This window comes from Otolemur garnettii, unplaced genomic scaffold (assembly GCF_000181295.1).
Source record: "Otolemur garnettii isolate 467f Iridium unplaced genomic scaffold, OtoGar3 scaffold00236, whole genome shotgun sequence".
In the NCBI taxonomy this organism is placed as follows: Eukaryota; Metazoa; Chordata; class Mammalia; order Primates; family Galagidae; genus Otolemur; species Otolemur garnettii.
In genome coordinates this window covers 1,088,270-1,096,354 of record NW_003852631.1, presented here as the reverse complement: position 1 = coordinate 1,096,354, position 8,085 = coordinate 1,088,270, and the positions used below count along the sequence as shown (strand labels likewise).

General features: G+C 43.2%; 1 pseudogene; it reads right to left on the bottom strand.

Moving 5' to 3' along the window:
- Positions 1 to 2,943: 2,943 nt before the first annotated feature.
- On the bottom strand, positions 2,944 to 3,580 carry LOC100941838 (annotated as a pseudogene).
- Between the last annotated feature and the right edge of the window lie 4,505 nt (positions 3,581 to 8,085).

The window sequence follows — 8,085 nt, the reverse complement described above, 5'->3', positions numbered from 1 at the left end:
GTGGTTCTCAACCTTCCTAATGCCGCGACCCTTTAATATAGTTCCTCATGTTGTGGTAACCCCCAGCCGTTTGCAACAAAAGTAATTTTATGGTTTGGAGTCACCACAACATGAGGAACTGTATTAAAGGGTCGCGGCATTAGGAAGGTTGAGAACCACGGCTCTAGTCATTCTTAACCCCAGTCTTTATGCATATAGTTGTTTCATTAGTTTTTCTAAAAAGGCTGTAATAATGGTACCAATCTTCAATGACTCCCATTTTCAACAGGAAAACTTAGCCTGGCATTCAAGGCCTCCTGCAATCTGACTTACCTATATCCCCAGACTGATTTCCCATTCTTGCCCTAACAGAACCTTCCTTCCAGCACGGCAGTCATGCAGTGACCTCTCTTTTGCCTTTGTTTATGTCCTCTCATCGCTTCACTATTCAAGAGCTTAACTACTTCTGGTGTGCATGCATTCACATGTGAGTTCCTGCGTCAGTAATTGATAAATAAAAATAATATACATGTCAATCCCCATCAGCACCTTGTTATATAGTAGACGCTTGATAAATAGCTAATATTTCTCATTTAATTTTCACTGTCATTACAAAAATTCCATGGTCACCTGGGCTGACAGCCCCTGCCCTTGCCAAGCTCCGATAAAAGCAGAAGAGACAACATAGTAACATCTGATTACAATGAAATATACTAGCTAAGCAGGGAGGTCAATGCTGAGTGCTTCAGAGGCATAGTGTGGGGATGGCTGAAGGTAGATTTCACGGAAGACATGTTGAATTGACCCTGAAGACTGTGTAGGAAGATTTATATTTTTCTTTGTAAAGGCTTTACACATTCCATTTTAGATTTATTCCAGGGAATACTAAAGGGTGCCTGTTTTTTTCTTTGTTTGTTTGTTCGTTTTTTTGAGGCAGAGTTTCACTATGTCGCCCTTGACATACAGTGCTGTGGCGTCACAGCTCACAGCAACCTCAAACTCTTGGGCTTAAGCAATTCTTTTGCCTCAGCCTCTCAAGTAGCTGGGACTACAGGCACCTGCCACAACACCCAGCTATTTTTTGGTTACTGTTGTTGAAGTTGTTATTGTTGTTTAGCTGGCCCGGAACTGACCAGCCAGGGTGTATGTGGCCAGTGGCCTAGCCACTGAGCTGTGGGCACCCCTAAAGGGCACCTTTTATAAAAATTACATTTTCTGGCTCGGCACCTGTGGCTCAAGCAGTTAAGGTGCCAGCCACATACACCTGAGCTGCCGGGATCGAATCCAGCCTGGGCCCGCCAAACAACAATGACGGCTGCAACCAAAAAATAGCCGGGCGTTGTGGCGGGCGCCTGTGGTCCCAGTTACTTGGGAGGCGGAGGCAGGAGACTTGCTTGAGCTCAGGAGTTGGAGGTTGCTGTGAGCTGTGATGCCATAGTACTCTACCCAGGGCACAGCTTGAGGCTCTGTCTCACCAAAAAAAAAAAAAAAAAAAAAAAGAAAGAAAGAAAATTATATTTTCTAATTGTTAATGAAAAATAACTTAATATTTGTAAATTGAGCTTGTATCCAGTAACCTTCCTGTGCTCTCAGTTGGTACAACAGTTTTTTGGTTTTCTATGCATATAATCATGTTGTTTATATGCAAACAACGAGAGCTTCTTTCTTTCTTTTCAGTCTTCATACTTTTTTTCTTGTTATATTAGCTAAGATGTCTAGCACCAGGCCCAACAGGAGCAGTGAGTTGGCATAGCTGACTTGTTTCTGGCTGAAATGAGGATATGAGCTCAAGTAAATGACCGAGGCAAAGATTTCAATCAACAGTTTATTAAGCCAAGATTTTGAGGATGCATTTGGGAAAAACATGAACTGCCGATGAGCAGTGGCTATTTTTCTGAAGGGGAAGCTGGAACCTTCATCATTTGAAAGCATACAGAGAGAAGGAAGGGGTGGGCTGGCTAATGAGGAAGTGTGGTTACATTCTTATCAGGCCCAGGAAATTTACATTTTGCCTAAATAAAAGGGGAATCTTAGAAGAAAGAAAGGGAGTGAAGGAAGCATTAATTATGTCGATGTCCTTGGTTAGGCGGAAGAATATCTGATTCAGTTTTGTCTCCAATTCTATTACCTATAAAGATGTAATTCATTATCAGTGTGGAATCCCATAGGCTTTAGTTTTAGGTGGTAAACACAGGTACAATTTACACGTCCTTTCTGTGGGAGGTTAACGTTCATGTTAAAAACATTTCCTCAGTTTACTGAGAAATGTTATGATGGCGTTGAATTTGATCAAATACTATTCCATCGATTGAAACAATCATTTAACATTTCTCCTCTAGTCCATTATTACAAAGAATTCCAATAAGGGATATGTTTTTCATTTTACACTATTTTATTTAATAATAAAATGAGGTTCCATGAAGGTAAAAAAACTGAGAGGTACAATTGAGAGAGGCTCCCCAGCACATGGAGTTCCCAGACTTATGGTCAAGTTCCTGCCTCATCCCTGCTCATCTGTGGCTCATCAAAGTCCTGACAGGGGAAGACAAGAAGCCAGCACAGTATTTCCATGTGAGGGAACTCTTGGCAGCTTTCACAAAACTCACACTGCCACTCTCCAAATCAAGAAACACCAACCTGGCCCACAGGTTTCTCTACATACTGATGAATCGCTGGGCAGGTGGTCCAGACAGTGTACTCACTATCCTCCTTCACACAGAAAAGACACACGTCCCCAGAGTCAACCATTGCCCCAAGACTGCATATCCAGGAATCCTTGCAGCCCTCCAGAGCCCAGTCGCAAGAGTCATCTGCATCCAGCTCCCAGTAGTACTTTCCAGAGGTGAAGGCCTGGTCTCCCCACGCAGCAAAATAGTTAGATCTGTCAGGATTCAAAGATGCACCTTGACTGTAAAATCTAAACTTGAAGTTTTTCATATCATCAAACAGCCTGACGTTACTTCGTTATTGAAAGAAATCTCCACGCAGCAGTTCTATCTGTCCAGTGATGGCTCTGACACTGAGCTCTGGACGCACAGGCCGGGGCATGTGCAGCTACACAGACTCACTCCTCCTCAGTAGGTCTCCCAAATCCTGGAGCAGCTTCTCATCTGGTTTATGGCACATGTCCATCAGTTCCTCCTGCATTTCCTTTAGTTGTTTCTTTCTTTTCTTTTTTTAGAGACGGTCTCACTTTGTCTCCCTCGGTAGAGTGCAGTGGCTTCACAGCTCACAGCAACCTCCAACTCCTGGGCTTAAGTGATTCTCTTGCCTCAGAATCCTGAGGAGCTAGGACTACAGGTGCCTGCCACAGCGCCCGGCTATTTTTTTTGTTGCAGTTTGGCCGGGGCCAGGTTTGAACCCGCCACCCTCGGTATACGGGGCTGGTGCCCTGCTTGCTGAACCACAGGCACCGCCCTAGTCATTTCCTCTTTTGATCCATTCTGGCCTCAGTTCTCTTGAGTTGCTGTAAGACGCCCCGGACCTCCTTTTTCAGTTTCTCCAAATGTTGTTCTTCTTTATGGAGAACTAGATGCAGCTCCCCATAGTCGGTCCTGGTGATATTTTTCACTAGAAGCACATAGTTCTTACAATGGTTCATTATCATTTCTCTCCTCACTTAGGTTTCCCTAATTTTCTTGGATCCTGTCCCACATGGATCCCATCTGCTTTACTAGTTTCTCCCACTGGTCCTCAGCTGCCCCTTCATTGGGACAGTGTGTTAGAGCCCAGCAAACACAGCAGGCTCCTGTCTACTTCACAGAACATCTTTCTCTCCTTATGGGTTTCACATATTTGTTCCTTAGAGCTCAGGAATTGCCGGAGAATGTTTTTTCTGGCCAGGGAAACCACCTTCTTCACACAGATATCAGTTCTGAAGTCTTTCTGCTGTGATGGTTCCCTGCAGACAGGGTGGTGGGCAGGAGTTTGGGCTCCTTCCCAGGAAAGAGAGAGGCAGGGCTTACAAAAGCAGTGCCCACACCTAGGGTGGCTGGGTCCACAAGGTAGTCCAGGCAGATGAGGCAGGGGAGTCTCTCTGGAAGGCTGTGGAATGTCTGAGTCCATTTTCTAAGACTGTATCTATGATCCCATCGATGCTTGCTGGAGAAGTAATAGGAAGTCAGTTTAGGATCAGGACCTTATAGTGTCAGAGGTCTCTGAGGCCACACAAGCTCCAAACTTCCCACTGTCTGTTATGGAGAAGAATGAGCTTGGCTCCTTCTTAATTAATAGGACCCCTGATGACCACAGCCATACTGGCAAAGTGATTGGTTTCAGGGCTCCTCAGATGGGGTTACTATGGGTAATTAGGCTTCCTCCAGTCACAGGAAACATTGGTTTCTCACCTTGGCTAATCTGCAAATATCTAATCAAAAATCACAAATTTTGCATCCAATAATCTCCCCAGTGGTGCCTTACTATCTAAACAAAATTTTGTTATTGATAGCTTTTACTGTTAACTGTGAGCACGGTTTGTGAGGTGTCAGGGTCCCTACAGCCTGGGATACCTTCAGGGAACCATCTCCAGCTGTGCCTCCTTCTAGAACAACATTCTTTTCTCCTTACAGTCTTTGTAAGAAGTCCTGTAGCCCCTGCATGTTTTTTTTTTTTTTTTGGCAATTTTTTTTTTTGGCCACCTCCGGTATATATGGGCTGGCACCCTACTCCTTTGAGCCACAGGCGCGGCCCCTTGCATGCTTTCTTTTTGATCTTTTGCTGGCAAACACACAGCTTTTCCTCCTTAATCTTTACCCCAGGTGCTAAGATTTGTGTCATTTAGCAACCTTGTTAAGATACTATATAATACAGCTGTTTCCACAGTTCTGCGCTGGCTGCACTCTTACCTGCTCCAGCCCTCCTGATCCCATGCTGGGATGTAGTGAAAGCCTTCTTGCAGCTTCATCCCGTGGCAAGAATGCAGAGCTAATAGTAGATATTTTTAACTTAAGAAAGTTTAGGCTGGCTGGATCTGGTGTCTCACACCTGTAATCCCAGCACTCTGGGAGATGGAGGTGGGTGGATTGCCTGAGCTCAGAAGTTCGAGACCAGCTTGAGCAAGAGTGAGATTCCCCCATCTCTACTAAAAATAGAAAAAACTAGCTGGACATCATGGTAGTCAACTATAGCCCCAGCTACTCAGGAGGCTGAGGCAGGAGGATTTCTTGAATCCAGGAGCATGAGGGTACTGTGAGCTATGATGATGCCACAGCAGTCTACCCAGGGCGACAGAGTGAGACTCTGTCACCAAAAAAAAAAAAGTAAGTTTCGAGTGGGTACAGTGGCACATGCCTGTAGTCCCAGCTACTGGAGAGGCTGAGCTCAGACAATTATTTGAGCTGAGCAGTTTGAATACAACCCGGGCAACATAGCAGATTTTAAAAATAAAAATAAAAGATAAGTTTTTAAAAATTCTGTACTCTCAGGCAGTGCCTGTGGCTCAGAGGAGTAGGGCGCCAGCCTCATATGCTGGAGGTGGCCAGTTCAAAGCCAGCCTCAGCCAAAAACTGCAAAAAAAAAAAAAAAAAAAAAATTCTGTACTCTGAAATTATTTCAACTTTCTCATGATGTAATTTTTATACATTAACTTAAATCTGTTTCCTTTTGGGGTGGTGCCTGTGGCTCAAAGGAGTAGGGTGCCAGCCCATATGCCAGAGGTGGCGGATTCAAACCCAGCCCGGGCCAAAAACTGTAAACCTCCTCCCCTAACCATTTCCTTTCTAAAAGTTCCATTCCCATTCATTAGGATGGAATTCTCATGATCCAATAGGCCCCATCTCTCAACACTATTAAGTTTCTAATATCTGCTTTTGGGGGACACATGGTTGGGACTCAGAAAATAGTACCCCCAAATGAAGGCCTCAGAAGTGAAAATTTTTCTCTGATCTTCTCCTCGTCTCGTTTCTCAGTCCCATTATCCCTCAAAGATAGTCATAGAAACTTGAATCTCTTTTCCCCAGGGCAGGTCACAGACACCAGAACTGCTTTAAAACCTAAAAATGTTAGTCTAACTTAACAAGAAAAAGAAAAAAAGCGAGTCTAACTTTTCCTCTGCTCTATGTGTGTAAAAACTGGCCATAAAGAAATGGACTCATTTTGTTTATAGGTCATCAGACCTCCATTCCAGAGAGCACCCTGCCCCCAACCCAGAAGGTAGAAGGTAGAGGGGCATGCTCTGAGAGTACCCAGCCTACTAGCATTAGACCTGACTCCTTTTGTCCAGTCATATTTCTGTGTGGCTGTCCATATCTTGTTGAACCTAAGAATAAAAATGGACAATTTCATCTTTAGGTCATTATTCTGAAGGCCTCCATGTATACATGTGTTACAGAGTGTGAGATTTTAAAGGACCACCAGAGACATCAATTAATTAAAACCAACTTTAGGAGTCTTTATTAGGTTGGCCAACCGACTATCCCCTTACGTGGATAGAGGGAACAGTCCAGGCCATGAGAAGGGTAGGGTTTATATAGGGTAAGTTACCTATACTATCAGGGTGCCACGTGCAGTCCAGCCAGCAACAGCAAGCAAGCAACCGACTTTCATCATCAGTTTGTTACAGAAGCAAAAAACATTACAGCACTTACAGTTAGGGCAGTCACAGATCAGCAGTCAGAGATCACAAGTCTGGGTAAGAAAACAATCTGGGTCAAGCAATAATTGCAGTGCCACACTGAAAGCTACTCTTGTTCCTTAATTTTTATTTTAGCTACTTTACTTCCTTCTTTTGAGCAAGGGTAAGGGGTTTCATGGGGTTTCCTATCCCACCTCACATGTTAAATAAATTTGTATGCCTTTCTTCAATTAGTCTTTCTTTTGCTAGGTGGCTTTTCAATGGGCCTTCAGGGGTCCAAGGACCTTATCCCCTACACATTCAAACCATAGCATCCCCCTTTGCTGTAATTAATAATAAATGAAATTATTCAATTATTGGTGTGTTCCTAATCTTGAAGGCTTTGACAGGACTTAAAAAGATGTATCAGTCAATGGCAATGTGTGAATTTTGATTCTGATTCAAAAAATTCTTGAATCCAACAGGTCCATCTACCTGCTGTCCAAGAGGAAGCCAAAACCCAGACAGCAAGGTTAATGGCAGAGAAAGAGATCATTGCTCAGAGCACTAAGCAGGGAGATAGGAGGAATTTCTCAAATCCACCTCCTTAAGAATTAGGGAAATGGAGTTTTAAGGATAGTTTGAAAGGTAAGGAATTAGGTAATTAGGTATGATAATTGGCTAAGTTTGGGGCAAAATTATAGGGGTATGGAAATCATTGTTAAGTGTCTAGAAATAATCTTCTGGTTTTGCATCGGCTCCTTCCAGATCATGATTCCAGTGGAGTTGCTTTCTTAGTATGGGCCACTGGACTGGGCACCTTAGCCAATCCACTGAAATGTAGACCCTGAAAGATATCTGAGAAACTACCTTTTGAGTTTCAAAAGGTGATCTTATCTATGGAGAAAAGTTAGAATCTTTAACTTTACAGGCTATGTGGGAAAAGTTAAGAATCTTTACACTACAGGCTATGTGGAAAAAGTTAAGAATCTTTATAACCACCAGCTGGAAGCAAATGGTGCTCAGAGCAAACAAGGTGCCAGTGGCTGATTATTATCATTATTTTAGCTGCCTGTTCCTTCACAGAGTTTGGGGGCCCTTACTCTAGTTCTCACCTTGCACCCCTTCATCAATTTGTAAGGGTGGTTTCAAAATGAACAAGAAGAATATGAATGCTGACAACAGGAAATTTCATATTAAGCAATTAATGTCTTTTTTTTCTTTAGAGATAAGGTCTCCTTATGCTACCCAGGTTGGTCTCCAACTTCTAGTTTAAAGCGATTCTCCAGCCTCAGCCTCAGGAGTGGGAGCCACTGCACCCTGCTCAACTAGTTTTTCTTACAGGTGGGATAATGGTACTGTGGACATTTATTTCCCCCCTAAGAATAGTTATTTTTTTAGAAATATGTGCGTAATTATACATATGATATCTAAGATTTGCTTCCAAATATTCCTGGTAAAAGATGAAGCACTTAGAACCATAGACAAATCAACATCGTCAAAATGCCAGTAACTTACAGCTTGTTGTTAAGTATGGTAATTCTTCTGTTCTTATG